General features: G+C 30.6%; 2 pseudogenes; both read right to left on the bottom strand.

Moving 5' to 3' along the window:
* Window positions 1-5809: 5809 nt before the first annotated feature.
* LOC149885407 (uncharacterized) lies at window positions 5810-21409 on the bottom strand (annotated as a pseudogene).
* LOC149885408 (uncharacterized) lies at window positions 19370-20491 on the bottom strand (annotated as a pseudogene).
* Window positions 21410-21667: the final 258 nt, after the last annotated feature.

Here is a 21667-nt window from a genome sequence, read left to right on the forward strand (position 1 = left end):
CCATTTTTAAATTAGACTTACAATAATTAATCAATTGATACTCATGAATGAAAGAAGAGAATACATCATAAAGATAATCATTATCTAATAGATGGACTAAACTGGCGGTATCATTTTGTTGAATAAATTGCTTTATTAAACTATTGTATAATGAAAAGAATACAGTGAAGACTTCTCTTACGTCACTTGCTAAATCAACATGAACTTGGGTTGCAACCACATGTTTTTCTCTTAATTTTAAAAGCATAAGACCTATAGAATTTTTCAAATCAGATATTATCTGTAGAAAGAGACCTGGAGAATCTGTGTCTTGAATTGAATTTTCTGACAATTGTTCAAAGTCTTCCATTAGGTACGATGTGCTAACTGTCATTTTTGGTTTATTATCAGTTTGATGTGCTCTCCTTACATGCTGTTGAAAACTGTGAAGCTTTTTCAAACTTTCATTGCAAGGTGAATAACAGCAGTTAATCTTTAGATTAAAATCATGTTGGTGGTAATTATTGTAATGCCTGTAGAGCCTTAAAATACTCAATACTGTTGTATTACACATTGAACAATAGAAAAAAGTTACCATATGCATTTCTTAGATGCTGAAACTTTAAAAACTACCTTTGAATTTGCTGACACATTTTCTAATCCACACTTTTCTAACCATAATGCAACATCCAGAAATGACCAACTTTCAGGTTGTTCCTAAAAAAAATTTTTAATTTTCGAAAACCAGTAGTAAAGTAATTTATTATAAATTTAACTTAAAAAATTAAAGTAAAATTAGCATTTAAAGAAATAAGTAATAAGGGTAAACAGCGTAGACTTTTGTTTTATTTATTTTTCTTCATTTAACTTTAAGTTTTATTCATTAAACTTACTGAAAATATGAAGACTTTGATATTTGTTTACTCTTAATTAATATAGTTTCTACTGAAACTTACTGGCAAAGCGTTGCACTATGGAATAAAATAATAAAAATTTATCACAAGAATAAAAAATCACAATTTTTTAATTTTCAATTTAGACATGATTTTTTATTAACTAGTGATTATAGAAATTTGTAGCTAAACGAACTTCGAAAATATCTCTCACGGTATTGATATTGAAGGTTTATAAATTTGTAAATAAAAAAAAAAAAAAAAAATGAAAATTCCTGATACTTTCCTGCAAAGAATTTGCTCAAACAAGTAGAAGCTTTTCCCACAACACATATTTAATAGTTACAAATGTGATTCTAAGCAATTGATTGCAACTAATCAGATCTATATTTCTCTACGTATAAAACATTTTAAGAAATATTTAGAGATACGGAATTTAGGGTTATTACCATATTTTTCGCTTTACAAGACCCGCATTCTCCATAGTATCAAAAAGTATCAATTATTTTGGTACCAAATGAAAGGTGAATACTCCGGGTTTCAAAAAGGTTAAGGTTACATACCCCTCAAAATCCCCGTTTGAGAGTTATAGAATTTCAAACAGAATGATGGAACTTCACAAAAACCTCAATTTGAGGGGGGTGTAAACTTTATAAGTCATTAAAGCAGATCAAAAAGAGATTTTTGAATCAAATTTTAAATTTGTCAATGAATATAAATAAAGTTTAAAATTAAAAAAAATAATAACAAGTTTGACTAATTGCCCTCATATTTGGGGCTAGGGGGCTATTGTTTTGGGGTTTTTTTTGTTCCCAGTCTCCAATCAACGCAATATTTTGCGTAGCAGTTTCATTCCTTATATATATATATGAACATACTTAAATGTGGAGTTTTCTTTATGTTTCAAAGTTGCTTAGCTCAAACATCAAAAAAAGTTGTCTACGACCTTGCTAATACATACATGTGATCAACTTTATAATTTGTATTAAATATTATTTCTGAAAGCTTACATGCACAAAATATTTATTTAAGTATAACTAGTTTTTAAATAAAATTAAGTCATTATGCGTTTAGGTTAGAATTCTTGGTAATGTTTGCATATGTAGTCACGCGTATAGTAAAGGTCAGTTAGTATGAGTAAGCAGTAAATTATCTTGTGACATTTATTATCACTTAAATTTATCTAAACCGATTTTATTAAAGGATCATATAATTAATTTTTATTGCGCATTTGATAAAAGTCATAAATGATGACCGAAAATAGTGAAAATACAGCAGCAATCAGTTTGTTGAAATTTGAGTTTGGAAAATTGTTATTTAAAGAAAATTTTAAAGTCAGTTTTTCAAAATGCATTACAAAGATTGAATCATTTTACACTAAAAAATTAACTGAAAGTGGAATTACTGCATTAAAAGAAGATTTGAATAATCTTAAAAATAATTTCTCAGGACATTGGAGATTAAGGAATTATGATTCTACAAATCTAATGCGCCATCATCCCACTTACTCTGAACAATTTGTGATCTCTCCTGAGTATTTTGTTCAACCATGCCAAACATCACCATTAAGAAAAAGAGGACGACCATCAAAATCATTTGAAGAATTGTGCGAAAGGAGGCAATATCAGGCTGCAACTCAAATAGCCGAAGATTCTGAAGACTGCATTTATGTATTACTAAAAGCTGTTCAAACAGCATCACATAGAAAAGGATGTAAATTCCTGAAACAATTGATTAAGATAGTCATCGATAATATTGATAATGCAGTGGAGCTTCTTAATAAAATCAGTACACAGAAACCAATTAAGATGACGCCAGATGAGGCATTTAATCTTCTTATTGATAATTTACTATCGAAAAATACATACCAAAATTTACGAATTGAAATGAAAAGTAGAAATGCCAACATCTTTCCAACATATTTTGAAGTCTCTCAAGCAAAGAAGAAATGTCGTCCAGATGAAATCCAATCATCTAATGTGAAAGTGTCAACTTCAATAAATTAATATCTTATCACACAATTTCGAGGATTGTATTATTAGTAGAAGGTCAAATTGTGAATTATATGAAGAAGATAAATAAAACTGTTATTGATGCTGAAATGATCTTCGCATACGGTGCTGATGGAACAACTGGTCAAATTGAATATCACCAGGCGTCATCATCTGGTTTATTAATAGATGACCACTCATTATATACAGTTACCATGACACAATTACAGCTTAAGAAGTAAGCTAGATGGAGAAATTTTATGGAAAAATCTTACTCCTCAATCTTTTCGATTTGTGCGCCCCCTGTCTCTGGAATTTACTAAAGAAACAATGGAACATGTTAAGGTAACCTTCCAACAAATTGAAGGGGACATCAAAAACTTAGCTCCATATCAAACAGACACCGGAGAAGAGTTGCAAGTTAATATTTCATCGTTGTTCTTTCCGACTTTAATTGATGGGAAAATTTTAAATTTTTTACTTGACAATAAATCTTCCCAAAGCTGCCCCATTTGTAAATCAACACCAAAGCATTTTAACAACTTGCTAAACTTTGATAATGATCAATTTAAGCCAAAAGGTGATTCGTCCCTTATTTATGGTTGCCAGCCTTTGCATGCTACCATCAACACTCTCAATTGCTTGCTTAATTTATCATACAGAAAAAAGTTAGAATTATGGCAAGTTAAAGGTGAGGAAAATAAAAAAGCTTTAGCTGAAGAGAAGGACAGAGTTCGACATAAAGTAGAGGACTTCTTTAAGATCAAAATTGATAGACCATGTCAAGGCGGACAGGGAAATACAACAATTTTAGAACTAGATGATGAACTTGTATCAAATTTAAGCTCCATTCTAGCTGCCCTTAATTGTCACGAACATTTGGACTTGAAAAATTTGGGTCCTTCTGCCATGATACATATTCCTTATTTATTAGTAAGTATAAATGTTTCAACATGCCTGCCTCTCTTCATAAAATTCTTTGTCATTCAAAAAACATTATTATGACACTACTATTATCACCTGGATTTTTTGGTGAAGAGGGAGCTGAATCTTGTAATAAGTACTATAGGCAGAATCGAAGATATCATTCTCGAAAGTGTTCTCGTAAAAGTAATTTACTCGATGTATTTAATCGAGCATTAGATTCATCGGACCCTATAGTGTCTTCAGCAAAAATGAATGTGAGAATTAAAAGGATTAAACATCAGGTATCAGAAGCTGTCAAAAATTTCCTATTATTTAAAAATTATGAACAAGAAGCTGATTGGGACACTACAACTAAGAAATCAAATTTCATGGATTTAATTGAATGTTCTCTTATTGAATATTTTGAAGACATAGACTTAGATATTTAGCAGTAAGTTTTGCATATTTATTAATTATTAAATAGCTGCAATATCTACCTACCTATAATATCTTATAATATAATTCTTTATGCTATTATAAAAAACCCAAACTATTTTTCATTTACTTTTTATTGAGAACATTTCAAAAAATTGAAAATTGGATGGAGTTATGCAGAAAGGAACCAACCCACAAAATCCTTTGTTAGGACAAAGAACAATCTTCAAATCTCCAATTTTGCAAATATTTTGATGAAAACCAATATGGGGTTTATGTAATGACATTTACAGGCATAAACAAACAAAATAATTATCACAAATATTTTTGTGCAAAATTTGTATACTTTTGTCCCATAGTGCGTTGACGGTGGGTCTAGCCATTTTAAAGTTTTTCAAAACTTAAAATCTTTACGAAAAGATTACGGCGAATGCAACATTTGGTTTTTTGAAAAACCGCGACATATTTAATACTTGCGCATAAAACCGAATGGATTTTCAAAAAACCAAAAAATATGTTATGGTTTTTTAAAAAACCAAGGAGATATTCAAAAAACCACTGAAAAACCGATTCGTTTTACAGTATATCAAAGCTTAACTATTAGGGTGTACGCAGCATACCCTTGCAATGGTTTAAATCATACCTTTCGTCAACAGTTTGTTACTTTAAATGGCAGCTTCTCAGACATTAAAAGCGTTTGCATTGGTATTCCTCAGGGATCCATATTAGGTCCTCTTCTATTTATTATTTACATCAATGATCTTAATCTTTCTATCAAGCATTCAAATACGTATCATTTTGCTGATGATACAAATCTTCAGTTAACGACAAACTCCCTCAAAAAACTAAATAAATATATTATTGAGGATATGGCAAGTCTTGTTCAATGGCTCCGAGCAAATAAAATCTCATTGAATAATAAAAAAACGGAAATAGTAATATTAAAGACGCAGTATACTAACTTTTCTAAAAAAACTAACAAGAACCTTCCAAAAACTTTGAACTTTAGAATAAGTGGCCGAATGCTGCCTTTGTCTAATAACATAACTTATCTTGGTGTTGTGATAGATGAGAAACTTTCATTTAAAACACACATAAATAACCTTACTCTAAAAATAAACCGTTCCAACGGCATGTTAGCAAAAATTCGACACTACGTTAATTTTGAAACATTACTATCTATATATCACGCAATTTTTGGTTAACATTTACAATATGCATGCCAAGTTTGGGGACAATCTAAAACCGTCTGTCTTTCTAAAATTTTTTCGCTTCAAAATAGAGCAATACGAATAATTCATTTCTGTCCAAGAGACTTTCCTACTGACATCCTGTATCTTACATCCAAAGTTCTTCGTTTCTATGATTTAATCCAGTTTCTAAATTGTTCATTTGTCTGGGATCAACAACACGGTCTCCTTCCTTCCATATTTCGTAACTACTTTAACAGTAGGACAACGTGTGGGCATAACCTAAGATCAGTCACTTTTAACAACTTAACCATCCCACAAAAACAGACAACTAAACATGGAATAAATTCCATTACATATTAGTGTATCCTTTCTTGGAACACCCTTCCGTACACCCTAAAAGCAGATTTTATCCTTAGATCCAAGAATCTGTTCTTAAAGTCACTCCATCATTTTTACCTAAAAAGTTACGCTTAACTTTACTATTTACCTCTATAACTTTTTTCTTTATGTTTATGTACATTTTATAATTTCTTATTTGTGTATATCTGTATATATGTATGTTTATCTAAATACATTATAATAACTATTTAACCTACATTTTAACTCTTTTAAAAGTCTGTTTTATAAGTGTAACTTATAAATTTTTGTAAAGTCCTACTTTTACTATGTGACTAGTTTATTTCTTATGTTTTTCCCTTGTCTTTTCTTTATATTATTTAGGTCATTGCGTTTTATTAGTAAATTACTATTTGCAATGACCTGTGTTTTTTGTAACTTCCTTAACACGAGATATATTGATTGATTGATTATTTGATTGATTGATTGATTTGTTTCGCCATAGTTTATTTTTCTTCAAAAAGCGTTCTTCTATGTTGTTAGCAGCAATCCATTTTTGTGTCATATATGTCAGCTCCATAAGATATAATACGGCAATCATGCAACAAAACACTTCGCTGGCTGATGAAATCTGTGCTTTCTGTAGCTCACATCCATTTCTGCTACGAATCATAAAATGGGTTTCATTGAATACTACTTGTGGATCTGGTATTGATATTTCCAGCATTTCATCCAGATTATCAGACTGTTAAACAATATCATAATCAAAACTTTATATTGCAGAGTAATCTGTACAAAAAATAGTGTTACTATTTACCTGAGTTACATGGAAAGATTGGAAAGAAGACTTTTTAAAGGAAACATCATCTTGAAGCTTTACTAAATTCAAAAAAGCTGACCCATCGGAAAAAACTATATTACAAAACTCTTTAAAATTACGCTCAAAATCTTTAAACATGGGATAAAGCCTATAAAACTCGCTTATAAGAAGAAATGGAGATAATTGCAGTCAAATTGGAATGCTTTTAAATATCTGGGGCAAACAAATTTCGATTTAAAAATGCTAAAACTTGAGTCGAAGACTTATTTTTCTGCAGCTCTATCTGTTAAAAAATATGTATTGTGAATACAAATGTAAATATTAGAATAGTAAAAAAATTATATAAAATATACATTAAGTTTAATACTTCCTATAATTGCAACACCAATGATTAGATTTATTGATAAATCTACTTTATAGTATAAATTTTAAATTTGTACAAATCAAAGCTATTTATATACCAACCTCAACTTCATGAAGTAACTGTTCTTTACTTAAAACAGATTCAGCTGAACTTACTAACGCCAACAAAGAAGATGATTTTTAGGATTTAGAAAGTTGTCCAAATTTTGGACTTGCCTTGTTTGACTGTCGATTGTTGCTGTCTTAATGTATTACCTAATAAACCTAAAAGCTTATGCTGAAAATAATATCATATCTCAAAGTTTTTTTGTCTTACATTATATTGCTACATTATCTGCAAAACAAAATTTGTTGCAAACAAAATATTGAATATAAAACATAAACTCTCTTATATTATATTCATGAATTTAAACTAATAAAATAATCGCATCCCGTCCTCCATACATTATGGAAATCGACTTATAATTGAAGACTTTAGACGTGCAAAACACTCTCTTCTTACCCAATTATCATTGCTTTGAGGCAGAAAATCCTTTCAATAATTGATTAAGGTTTTTAATTGTTTTTTGATATCGTTGATAGAAATACTTTTTCCATTCAAATACTCGATCACTAAAAAATTAAAATATTCTTCCGTGCTACGAATAGGGGAGAGTGGGGAGAAGTGGGACGCCCCTATAATTTTATTTCGCAGCAGCGCCAAATTACTATTATTTAATGTAAACGTATAGATTTCATGTGCTCTTTTTATTAGACATCGTTTCTCGTCCCTGCGCGCGGTGAAAACCCCTTTTTTTGAAAGTACCCCAAAAAAGTACTTTTTTTGAAAGTACCCCAAAAAAGTACCACGCACGATCGTGCGTGGATGGTCGGTCAGTGATTAAAACAAGAGATTATATATATATATATATAATTGCTATATATCTCATAGTTGTTATGGATGGTCGGTCGGTGATTAAAACAATAGATTATATATATATAATTGCTATATATCTCATAGTTGTTATGGATGGTCGGTCGGTGATTAAAACAAGATAATATACGGTGTTAATAGTAGCTCTGGATAGATGGAGCGTTAAGAATTTGTAAATATTTCGTATTATCTGGGTATGGCACGCCTTTTTGAATGTATATATAGGGTGATTTGGTTTTTTTTTTATTCTTTCTAATGTTGGTTTTGTTGGTGTTGGTTATGTTTGGATTTGTTTGCGCAGATTGGTGTGGTAAATCTGCTTGTCATATTTTATATGATGAATGTGTTGATCACAATTTATTTGCATGTGATTGTTGGAGTGTATGTGGTTGCCATTCGACGATTCAATTTTCACATGGGGGACGACTTTTATTTTCAAATTCCACCAGGCTTTAATCCCAATGGACCGCAATTTAGTAATAAAAAGGTTAATCCTAATAAAGCATTGAAAGTTGCTCCTGGATGGGATAATCAAATATTTGGTGTAAATGAAAAGAATTTTAAAGATCCTAAAACTGCTCGCATTGTTGAAAGTGTTGTTACTGGTTTGACTGGTGCTTTAAATCCTAAGAGTGTTTTAAGTGCTGGTACTTCTGTAAAGAACATTGTTAGTAATGTCAAAATCCCTAGTATTAGCGATGGTAGACGTTTATTGAAGGAATTGGTTTTACCTAAAAATCAAATGGGTTCATATGAGCGTATTGCTTTGAAAGAACTTGGTAAACGCAGACCTACTAATGTATTGGAAGATATGTTGTATGGTGAATCTGATTGGAGTGGTTCATCTACTAGTTTGAGTTCTTTGAGTTCAAATAGTTCTAGGTTATCTAATTCTAGTATGTCTTCTAATGGTAGTTTTAAATGGAATTATCATTCTGATTATCAACCTGTTCCTACTACTGATTTACCGGATTATTTGCGATTGAAAAGAACTAAATTTGAGCCATTGTTTAAACCACAGGATATTCCTGTTTTGAAAGCTGGAGATGTTTCTAGAAAGGTTGGTCGGTATGAGTTAATGAAACCTAATATAATTCCAATTGATTATAATTTTTTACCTAATATGGGTACCAAGGTGTATGCTGGGATTGATACTGCTATAAAAGCTTTGGATGATAATTTTTTTTCTTTTAACCCTGCGTTTTTAAATGGTGTTGAGGATAGAAAGAAAGTATCTTCAGAAGTTAAAAAGAAACTTCGTTCATCCAAGCGGAAGAAAAGGGTGGTCTCATCGAGGTTTTCATTCGACTAATGGCGGAGCAACCACCGAATCGAGAACCATCCGCGTCACCAGATTTCGTTATAGAAAGAGGATTTGATCCTTCTCATGGTTATTATGACGAGTTTACAATTGAGAAAAGTTTATATTTTTATTGCAGTGTTACTTCTGGTTCCGTTAATGATATATATTATTTTCCTGTTTCTTATCCTAATTTATGGGCTGATATAGACCAATATTTTCCTGTTGCTGATGGTATATTTTATGTCGATAAAAAGGTGTCTTGTGAGGTGTTGGATGTTCGTGTTGAGAATCAGTTAAAGACTTCTCAGAATACTGTTGTACCGTTGGAGATGTCAAATATCGGTATTAGATTTTTTGATGTGGAGGGTGATCAAATGATTACTGATAATATTTATCCGCTTTTTGATGTTGCTGATTGGAAGAAGATTCAAGATATGAAGTTGAAGAGTAATGATAAAAAACCGTCTGTGTTACCTACATTGAAACTTTATGAAGATTCTATATTTTTTGATGATAAAGATGGTAAACCTGTTAATACTAGATTTTCTAATGTTATTAGTACTAAAGATCCTAGATTTAAGGAAAGAAATAACGTTGCTGAAAAAGTTATATATTATTCTGAGTGGATAAATGATATTGGTTTGCGTAAGCCAATTAAATTATTGTTTAATGATCCGAACTCTGTGCGTAAGTTTAAGTTTGTTAATACTCAGGGTAATTCTTGTGGACAGTTTGTTCAATCTGATCAAACTCTAGCTGTGCAGAAGAAAGAAGGATTTTTTGATGAAAATTGGAATGTTTTGAATACTTATCCTGTTGATTATCGTTTTGGTAATATTGAAATGGCTCATCATGGTTTGAAAAATCTATTAGCTCGTAGTATTATTAGTGTTAACGATAATAGACGTAAGGACATTTTATATCCTGTTGGTTTGCATCGTTGTTATTGGCAAGATACTGGTGAAAAGGAATATGCTGCTGGTAATTTAGATTGTGTATTTGCTGCTATTACACCTTATTGTACTGATTCTAAAGAACCATTTGGTAATGAACAATGTTTTGATACATTTATGCAACCTTATTCTGAATTTGATCGTAGTGCTGTGTTGTGGAAAAATAGACAAAATTATGATTGTATAGCGGGTGATACATTTGTTGAAAGTACTAATAATACTTATTGGAATAATTTACCTAATGTAATGCCGTTTTCTGGTAATAAGAATTGTAAAATGTTAATGTTTTGTGTTGATCCTGCTTATTCCGAAGGTGAAATATTACCTACTACTGTTAGAGGTAGATTGAGATTAACTCATACACTTCAAGTTTATAAAAGGGAATGGGTATTTGATCGAATGAAGTTAAATCCTCCTGATCCTAATTATACTAGGGCGAAACAGGTGCAGTGTAAATTTGGTTCAGATTCAACTTTTATTACCACTACTATGCCTACTCCTTTTGTAAAGGGTAATCCGCAATTGACATTTTTGAATTGTTATCAAAAGGTATTTTTACCGGCGTTTACTACAATGTTTATTGGAGTTGTTAACGATGATGAAGGGGATGATGAGCCATTAAGTAAACGATTGAAAATTTAATAATGTATTTCGTTAATATGTTTTTTAAATACATCTGCTGAAATTATATTTGTTTCTTTTCGTGCTTTAGATAAAATAAAAAGTAATTCAGGGTTAAGCTTAGCGTATTCACTTAACTCTTCCTCCTTTATCCAATCAAATAAAGGTTTCCCTAAAAAGAGGATGACGCAGCGATTTTCAAAAGCTTTATACTCATTTGAATGCCATTTGAGTATATCTTCTTTTGTATCGCTGTTCATGGTTATGATTACTGGATGTGGATCAACTGGTAGAGGATCTTTGTATTTTATATCCGTAGTTAAAGTTGGAGCCCCTTCTAGCAATTGTTTCATTAACTGTACAACCCCAGCATGTTCAAAAACAAATTCATCGCATCTGTAGACTATACAGTTAACGAGGTTTTGTAATAAAAATTGTGAAGGGTTTTGTGTCATTGGGCAATTCCAGTAACCTATTTCATACGGTTTGAATCCCGCATAAAGTAGGTTAGCGAAAAATGACTTTCCTCCATCAGATGTTCCACATAAGATTAACCCCTTTTTTTTAATGTTTTCGTTAAATAAAAATCGTGCTAAAAGTGTTATAATTCTATTTACAGTTATACAATTTTGTTGTGCTATATTGCGCAAAATATATATGACCGCGCCAAGTCTGCTTTTATCTGTGCATTCAACTATTCTTGTTAAAATTACATTAGAATCACCGTATTGTAAATAATTTTGTCTGAAGATAGTTTTTTTTAATGGATCTAATTCTCCTGAAGACATATTTCGTTCTAGGAGTCTTAGGTTATTATCTTCTTTTAATTTTAAGTCATACTGTCGGCTGTTCATAATTTTTTGATTAACTAAATAATCTATGAACTGCTCTCTAGCTTGACTTCTTTTTGATTTTCTTTCTGTGCGTATTACATTAATTGGTAATGGTGCGTCTTTTAAAATTAAGTTTTTATTTATTTGATTAAACAATTTTGTCAAAATATTTAAGGACGTTATAATAGTAGTTACTGCCATTAACGTGCTTAATTTCAATTGCAAACATGCAGGTTTCGCAATGTGAGCCGTACCTTCTATTATGGATGGTGTTACATCCTCTACATCCGAATCTTCTTGATCGGAAGAGCTTTCTGCGTATGTTGAGCGACTGATTGTCGAAGTTTCTTTCTCTTGCATCAAGTACGGGAATTGCAAGCAGGTAATGGGTGTGTTTTGAACCATCGAAACGGCTTGGTTTTCCGTCTGCATATTCACACTTGAGGTGGGTTCTTGTTTTGATGAGTAGATACGTTGTAGTGTTTGTTGTATGGTCATACCAGATAGCATCGTTGGGCTCACCTTTGATGGTCGCGTGCAGTAAATCAAAGCCTCGTTGTAGTCCTGTGTTAAGTATAAATAATTCCTAAACAGATGGTTAAAATAAACGTTATATACTTAATTAAAATGATACTTACTGATTTGTCTAACTCCATGTCATTTGCATCCATTATATCTTGTAAGTCCTTTGATGCTACGTTATTTTCTTCAGTCATTTCTGCTTCTTCTTCTTCATCCGATATTTCTATTATGTTTTTTTGTTTTTTATTTTCATCTTTTTGTTTTGTCATTGCTGATGTTCCTTGTTCTTCGCTGTCTGGTTCAAGTAGATTATCAAGTTCACTATCGGTTAAAGGTTTTAATAATTGGGCTTCTTTTGCGTAGTTGTTTGCTTCAATCGGATCGTCTACAGTGTATGACAGTTGCATTAATATTTCATATGCATCTTCTTGACCATGACTGCTGTTTAGCATTGCTTTTAGTTCGTTTATATGCTTTTGCTTTGCCATTGTTACTTCTTTTGATATTTGTTTGTTAACAGTTCGTTTAACTGATTTTGTTTTTGGCATTTTAAATTGGTATATCTTTTTCTTCTCTATGTTTGTAGGAGCGTGGTTAGCTGAGTTATGACTTTTTTAATGTTTTTTTCAATTTATACTAACGGATTAATGGATTAAATTAATCCTTTTTTCTATTGGTGGAAAACCGGTTTAAACCAGATAATACGAAATATTTACAAATTCTTCCCGCTCCACCCGACCGACCATCCGGGCCGCCGAGCCACTATGAGATCTCATAGTAATTCGGCGGCCCGGATGGTCGGTCGGGTGGAGCGGGAAGAATTTGTAAATATTTCGTATTATCTGGTTTAAACCGGTTTTCCACCAATAGAAAAAAGGATTAATTTAATCCATTAATCCGTTAGTATAAATTGAAAAAAACATTAAAAAAGTCATAACTCAGCTAACCACGCTCCTACAAACATAGAGAAGAAAAAGATATACCAATTTAAAATGCCAAAAACAAAATCAGTTAAACGAACTGTTAACAAACAAATATCAAAAGAAGTAACAATATAATTCTTTATGTAATTAATAGATATATTACATAAAGAATCATATTAAGATAAGTAATCATCTTATAATTGAAATAAGTATATAAAATAGTTATATATACACTTTTATTAGATAAATTAGAAAGGATTTAAATTTTAATTGATAAAGTAGAAAGGATTTAAATTTTTATTAGATAAAGTAGAAAGGATTTAAATTTTTATTAGATAAAGTAGAAAGGATTTTAATTTTTTAAATCGTTTATATTTTGTTTGTTTTAGTTTTTCTTTTTGCAGTTTTATTTTTATTGTCTTATTTTTTAGAAGGAAAATAGGGGTATGGATGTTATTTAAAGTTATACTAATACTATTTCCATAAAATGTTTATTACTACATTGAAATTTCATTGATGCTGTTAACTATTTTTGTTCTTTTTTAGAAAATTTAGAAAAATAAATTAAACTTTAGTGCCAACACTGATATGGCATGTCATATCTTATTGTATGTAAAGGTTGAATTTTGTTATGAGGGTTACAGTTCTTATGAAAAAAAAAACAAGAAGGTAAAGAGTATTGTTTGTAAATATATATTTTGAATCTTTTTAAATTTTCTGGCGTCATTTTTAAAATTTTTGTTTGCACACGTTTATTGTTTGCATATATGCTTTTTTGATAGGTATGTGTATGTGGTAATAAGTGCTTTATAGTTGTTTTATCAATGCGTTTTTACAATAATGTAAAGTGTTTTTTTATTGTTTGTGAATGTTTTAATATGTGTTATATAATTGTTTTAAAAATGTGTTTAAATTTGTATATAAGGTATATATTTAACCTTATATACATATTTAAACACATTTATTGTGTTTGTAGTTGGTACATATGTTTATATTATGTTGTTTCCATCTTTTCAAAGTGCTGTGACTTGGGAAACATCTACCTGAAAATCAATTACGGTTGATAATCTGAATGATAATTCCATTTAAAACTACCAATAGAACAGCAACTAGAATTAGATACGGTTGAACTATTTGAACTCAATGAACTCAAACTAGTGGATGAACCACTCCAATCAGATTCACCGTATAACATATCTTCCTAAACATTTGTAGGTCTACGTTTACCAAGTTCTTTTAAAGCAATACGTTCATAAGAACCCATTTGATTCTTCGGTAAAACTAAATCTTTTAAAATACGTCTACCATCATTTATAGATGGCAATTTAATATTTGAAACAACATCTTTAACAGTTTTACCAACATTTAAAACACTTTTAGGATTCAAAGCACCAGTTAAACCAGTAACCACACTTTCAACAATTCGAGCAGTATCAGGATTTTTAAAATTCTTCTCATTAACACCAAATAACTGATTATCCCAACCAGTCTCTACCTTCAAAACCTTGTTAGGATTAACTTTCTTATTACGAATCTGTGGACCATTAGGATTAAAATCTCGAGGTATTTGAAAATAAAAATCGTCCCCCATGTGAAAATTGAATTGTCGTATGGCAACCACACAATGTCCAACAATCACAAGGAAATAAATTATGATCAATACATTCATCATATAAGCTATGACAAGCAGTTTTACCACACCAATCAGCATCAACAAATATAATTAAACACAACGCTATAAAAAACCTCATTGCAAATGGATTAACAAACAAAACGATTCCATTTATTTTACACTGGGCGTTGCTATGCCCCTATAATACGAAATATTTACAAATTTTCAACGCTCCATCAGACCACATAATACTATGAGATATTTAGCGCCATATCTTTTTGTTTTTAACCACGCTCCGACCATCCATATCCATACTGGTTCTATTAACGATATATATTATTTTCCTGTTGCTTATCCTAATTTATGGGCTGATATTGATCAATATTTTCCTGTTGCTGATGGTGTATTTTATATTGATAAAAAAGTTACATGTGAAGTTTTAGATATTCGTGTTGAGAGTCAATTGAAAACCTCTCAAGCTACTCCTGTGACTTTGGAGATGTCTCATATAGGTATTCGATTTTTTGATGTTGAAGGTGACCAGCTTATTACTGATAATGTATATCCACTTTTTGATGTTGCTGATTGGAAAAAGTTTCAGGATATGAAATTAAAAAGTAACGATAAGAAACCTTCAACATTGCCTACTTTGAAATTGTATGAAGATTCTATATTTTTCGACGATAAGCAAGGTAAACCTGTTAATACCAGATTTTCTAATACTATTAGTACTAGAGATCCTAGATTTAAAGAGCGTAATAATGTTGCTGAGAAGGTCCACCATATAAAAAGATTTTCCTCCATTTGAAGTTCCGCACAAAATTAAACCCTTTTTTTTTAAATTTTCATTAAATAAAAATCTTGCCAATAGTGTAATAAGTCTATCTACAGTAAGGAGATTTTGTTGTGCAACGTTGCGCAAAATATAAATGACTGCGCCAAGTCTTGGTCTTAATATAATATTTGAATCTCCATGCTGTAAATAGTTTTGTCGGAATAGTGTTTTTTTACAACTTTCTAATTCTCCTGATGCCATATTTAGTTCCAAGAGTCTTAGAGTTTTGCATTCCTTTAACTTTAAGTCGTACTGTGGACTGTTCATAATTTTATTACTTATTAAGTAATCTATGAACAAATCTCGAGCTTGACTACACTTAGACTTTCTTTCTGTTCTAATTACATTTATTGACAAAGGTGCATCTTTAGTTATAATTTTTTTATAAACATGTTTAAATAATTTTGTCAAAATATTTAAGCACGTTATGGTAGTAGTTACTACCATTAACGTGCTTAATTTCAATGTAAAACTTGCACGTATCACAGGATGATCCGTACCTTAATGATGTTACATCCTCTAAATCCGTAGCGTCGGGATTTGAAAATTCTCCTTCTAATTCCCAGGAAATGGTTGTCAAAATTTTGTTCTGTGGCGTTAAGAACTTATATGGCCACCAGGTAGTGGGTATGTTCTTTTCCGTTAAAGCGCAATGCTTTCCCGTCGCTATTTCACATTTAAGGTGTGTTTTTTGCTTGATGGGCAGACATAGCGTTATGGATGTGGTGTGATCGTACCATACTGAGTCGTTAGGTTTGCCGAGGATTGTAACATGTAACAAGTCAAATCCTCGTTTGAGCCCTGTATTAAAAATAAACAATTCCTATAAGGGAGTGAAAATTTGTTTAGTTAAAACATTTAGTGTATTAATTACTTACTGATTTATCTAATTCGAATTGAGTCGCATCCATTATTTCCTTTAGTGCACTAGAAGCGGTTTCTGTTTCTTTTTGTTCTGGTGTTTCTTCCTCTTCATCTGATATTTCGATGATGTTTTTCTGCTTCTTTTGCGGGGTTTCCATTTGTTCTCTTTCTTTAGCCATAGCAGATGTACATTCTGTTCTTTCATCTGCAAGCAGGTCATCTAATTCAGAATCTGTGAGTGGTTTTAGGTTTGAAGCTTGAATGGCATAGTCGTTTGCTTCTTGAGGGTTGTCTACCGTATAAGTAGTTGCATTAAAATCTCGTATGCTTGCTGTTGGTTGTCGCTTGTTTCCAGTAGTTGTTTTAATTGTGCAATGTGTTTCTCTTTAGCTTGCTTTACTGCAGCTGGAACTTCTTTTACAAGCTTTCGCTTTACTGTTTTTGTGTTAGGCATTTTATGAAGATTGTAGTACAGTATTTACTGTAGCTAGTTGGAGCGTGTTATGAGGCGTTGTTCTGAAACTCAGGCTTTATACTGTGGATTAGTTTAATCCTTTTTTCTATTGGTTAAAAACCGGTTTTATTCTTGTTATCATTGATAATACGAAAGATTTACCGACCGCCCGGGCGGTTGGTCGGTCGGCCGGATGGTAAAGAATTTGTAAATCTTTCGTATTAGCAGGGATAACAAGAATAGAACCGGTTTTCAACCAATAGGAAAAAGGATTAACATTCAGTTGCCTCTATCAGGTTCTAATTTTCCTTTTCTGAAACGTTGTGAGTTTCCTGTCAGATTGGCTTATTCAATGGCAATTAATAAAAGTCAAGGTCAAACATTTGATAGAGTTGGGGTGTATCTCAAAAAACCGTGTTTCTCTCATAGTCAACTTTATGTTGCATGTTTAAGAACTAGGGTATTTAATAGTTTGTTTTTCAAAATTGTTAAACATCTCGTTCAAGGTATGATAGGTGAAAAGTGTTACACAAATAATGTTATATTTTTTTTCTTATTTTAATATTTTTTTTCATAGCTTTTGATAAATATACCTATCATTTAATATGTTTATATGTGTTACAATATGTTTATATGTGTTATATGAAACCATATTTGTTCATAGCTGTATATATGTTTAAATTATGTTGTTTCAATGTTTTCAAAGTGGTGTGAGTTGGAATTATATTGAGAAAGATTGATAACCCTGCCAGCCAAGCAGTGTACTTATAGCAGAGGGGTGACTTGGCAGCATTTAGTGTCAGGCAGTGTTACTGCTTTAGAGCTAGGTTGTGTTGTCTAGCCTTTTTTAATTATTCTGGAAACACAACAACGTCTGTTAATGTTTAGCGTAATGTGTATGGGAGAGAATGCAACCTTGATCTTTAAATCTACGGTGTTTTAAATTTGAAGTAATTGAATAACTAATATTGACAAAAAAAACAAATATTCTTTTATTTAGTTATATGTTTAGTAATAAGATAAATATATAGTTAACTTTAAATTGGTTTTCTAATTTTGCCTTTCATATTTTAAGTTTGGTTTGTTATTTTCGCTGGATTTTAGGATCAAGGGTGTAAATATTCTATTGTTATGTGTTCTGTAAATATTCTATTGTTATGTATTCTATTGTTGTGATGTTTTGTGTTGATAGACTGCTTGGCTTACCTTCACGTTGGTGTCTATTGTTAAAAATGAATAATAGGTAGTTTCATTATTGGAACTTACTGCTTTTATTTATTTACTAAAAGCCAAGACAACATTATGCTAAAAATGCAGTTTATATCTTAATTTGATTTTTTTTTTTTTTTTTTTTTTTATATTAGTATTGTTAATCCTTTTGCACTTCGAAACAGATTTTATAGTTTCATTTTCGATATATGTTTATAATAACTGCCATGTCAAAATAGATTACTATAAAAAGGTAAATCGATTTTCAATTTTTATGCGGTGTTTTTTTTTTTCTTAAAGATTTATGATTGACGCATTTATACGATTTATAAAAAAACAGCTGATAACATTTTATTGTAAATTTTTGTCAGTTAAAATGATATAAATATATGCAATTAGTTCAATTTCTTTTTAATTTTCTCTATTTTATGCCTAATTATATTTGTTGTACGTAACTTAGGGGATCTTTTTAAACGGGGGGTGAAAATTGTAGTTTTGCGCATTTGTCAAATAACGAGTTACTTAAATTTTGTAAGGTGTTTAACTAATTAGTTAGCTTAATTTGCATTTGCAACACTTTTGAGGAAAGAAAAAATTCTTATATATGTTAAATTCTTATATTAAAAAGTAGAAATTTTTACACATGTAAATCATTGTTTTACATTTTATTATTCTGGTAAAAGGTCTCCATCAAAAACTTGATTACTCTTAACAAAAGTAACTCTATTCTCCTGACCACCATTAAGGAAAAAAAGGGGAAGGGAGGTCATTTACTAAAAACTATTGAAACAAAGAGGCCATATAAAAAAATGGTCAGATTAGTGCCATATATAGTAACGGTCAAGTGATCATTTATTTTTAATAAATTTATTTAGTTGTGTGTATTTAACGTTTTAAAGTCAATTTCATTTTTTTTAAAGAAACATGTATCAATGGGATACCAAAATATTAATAACTCCTGTATAATTTACGTTCGCTTTATATTAATCTTATTAGTTAAAGTTCATGTTATAAAAAATATTGTAAGAATTTAGCTTCACTTTTTTGTCAATTTAAAGCATGACGAAGTGTTATTATTTTGTGTCAATAACTAAAAACGTATTGTTTAGAACGTATTGTTTAAAACGTATTGTTTAGAACGTATTGGTTCTGCCTCACACTGATATGATCTATGTCAGTTGTAAATTACTCAAATAATGTTAAATAATTGGTAAATTATTTTACCTCCGCATACTTTTTATTTTAATCTTACAGCTGGTTTAATTTTTTCAATTTGAAGGCGTTTTTCTAATTGGTTATTTGTTAAGGTTTCGCAACTATAAATTGTGGATAACAGCCACTATAAATTAAGTAACAGACCAACCATAACCCGTATTACGGGTTGCTTTTTGTTAGTTTGTATAAGTTTAGCTTAGGATGATAGGTGAGGATCAAATAAATCCATAAATCTTAAGAAATTAAAACACAGCTCAAGAGAGAGAGTTAATACTTGTCCACAACCATATTGTCCTCTGATTTTAAGTGAAGGTAAAATAACACCTGGCTTTTCAACACCAGAATGATATATATATATATGATTGAAGCCATTGGTTAAGATCAGCTAAGGAAAACTTTTCTTGTATACAGTACAGTAAAAATAATTCTAAATGTCATGGCACAACCCCTTCCAATAAATCATGCATTGGATCAAAAAGCAACTGCTTGGAGACATCGAAATTTGGAATATCTGATAAAATACTAAAGTTAACAATACCATAGTTTCTTGACCATTTTGTTCTATCAGTTTTACTTAGCCCAGAATTCAACTCATTTAAACGTATGGCATGTTAAGGCAAATTTCGAATCAGACACTCTTCATGTGTTGTAAACTCAATCATTTCAGCCCGCGTAGAGTTACAGCGCCTACAGCAGCGAACAGTTTTTTGACTAAATCCTTCTTTAAATCCTCCAATTCAATTTGCTGCTAAAGAATCCCCAGAAAAGTATAAAATCTCAGCTGTAACCGTCATTAACTTTTCAGCAATGCTTATTTTTACGCCTGTATATAACAATTGTATTGTTTCTTTAAAATCTTTAAGTAAAGAAGAAAAATAATTGAAATCCTTAATAAGCTTAATAAATGTAAAAACCGATGGGAAACTATGGATGATGTTCTACCTCTATACTCTCTAGGAATGTAAAGAATTTGAAAGTACATAACCCAAAGTTTGTGTTTCGAATGGGCTTTACCAATTGGATTTGTAATGCCAATATCATCTGCATAAATAGCTAATTGAATATGATGATGTGTGTTTGATACCTTTGTAAGCTTTTTAATCTCAGCTGATTCTAATAAAAATTCTATCATCATCATAACTGGAATAACTAATCCTTTACCAACAATCTTTATAGAAGGCATAGAAAATCCATGTTTAAAATATTTTCACGAGAATATTGCAATGATAATTTTTTACCGGAATTATTAAGTTTTTTACATCATAAATTGGGTTAGTAAATAGCTCTTTTAAAGTTAAAAACATAACATCTAAAACAGTCTGAGAACATCTGCACCTAGACTGCAAATGTAAAATTAACATACCAAGATAATCATTATTTAAATCATCAACATTGTCATACACTATTTGATCAACTATTATATTAGATTCAGTATTATCATCAACAGTATTATTTTCTTTAGTACAATTAACAATATGCCTTTTGATAACCATATAAACTTTTAAACTTGGAAAAACAATTAATACAAAACACTGCAGCAACATTACCATGTAATTTTAAATGATTTCTCATTAAAGTGTAAGTATTTAAATAAAAGGACAATTAGCACAATAAAATCTTACCTTTCTTTTGGTCATTTGAGGCCTATTGCAGTATTTGAGGTCTATTGAAGTTATTTGAGACCTAGTGCAGTTGTAGAGCAAGCTGATTGTAATTGTGATTGATAGTTAAGAGAGGGATTGAAGGAGATGTGTTGATCTGTATTGACAGCAGAATCGATTTCATTTCTTTCTGAATTGTTGAAGTCTTCTAAATGAGCTAAAAACCCATTAATTGGATAGCTATTTGAAATATCTTTGAAACTTGAAACTTCTATTGATTGCTTATTTCCACTGATTGCTCACATATTACTGCAGGTAAAGTTGAAGTGCTTACTGCACAACCAAGCCATTTTAAATTTGATACGTTTTGAACAAAAGAAGAACATACTAAAAAAAACAATATTTCTATTATACTAGCAAAATGCAACCCGTAATACGGGTTACGGTCGGTCTGTTACTTAATTTTTAGTGGTTGTTTTCCACAATTTAAAGTTGCGAAACCTTAACTAATACCCTTTTAGAAAAACCCCTTCAAATTGAAAAGATTAAACCATCTGTAAAAATTCACCAATTATTTAACATTATTTTAGTAATTTACAACTGACATAAGTGATATAAAAGAAAGTCAGAACCATTTTCCACTACATTACTTTGTTCAACCCTAATGCGTTTTTAGTTACCGACACAAAGTAATAACGCTTCATCATGCTTTAATTTGACGAAAACGTAACATTGTTATATATTTATAGCATGAACTTTAATTAATTAAATTAATGTGAAACGAACGTAAATTATATATGAGTTATTAATCATTTGGTATTTACTTGATACATGTTGCTGTAAAAAAAGAAATTGTCTTTAAAACGTTAAATACACATAACGTAATAAGTTTA

This window comes from Hydra viridissima, unplaced genomic scaffold (assembly GCF_058129835.1).
Source record: "Hydra viridissima isolate aposymbiotic clone 2 unplaced genomic scaffold, HvirCarnegie_v1 scaffold_8, whole genome shotgun sequence".
In the NCBI taxonomy this organism is placed as follows: domain Eukaryota; kingdom Metazoa; phylum Cnidaria; class Hydrozoa; order Anthoathecata; family Hydridae; genus Hydra; species Hydra viridissima.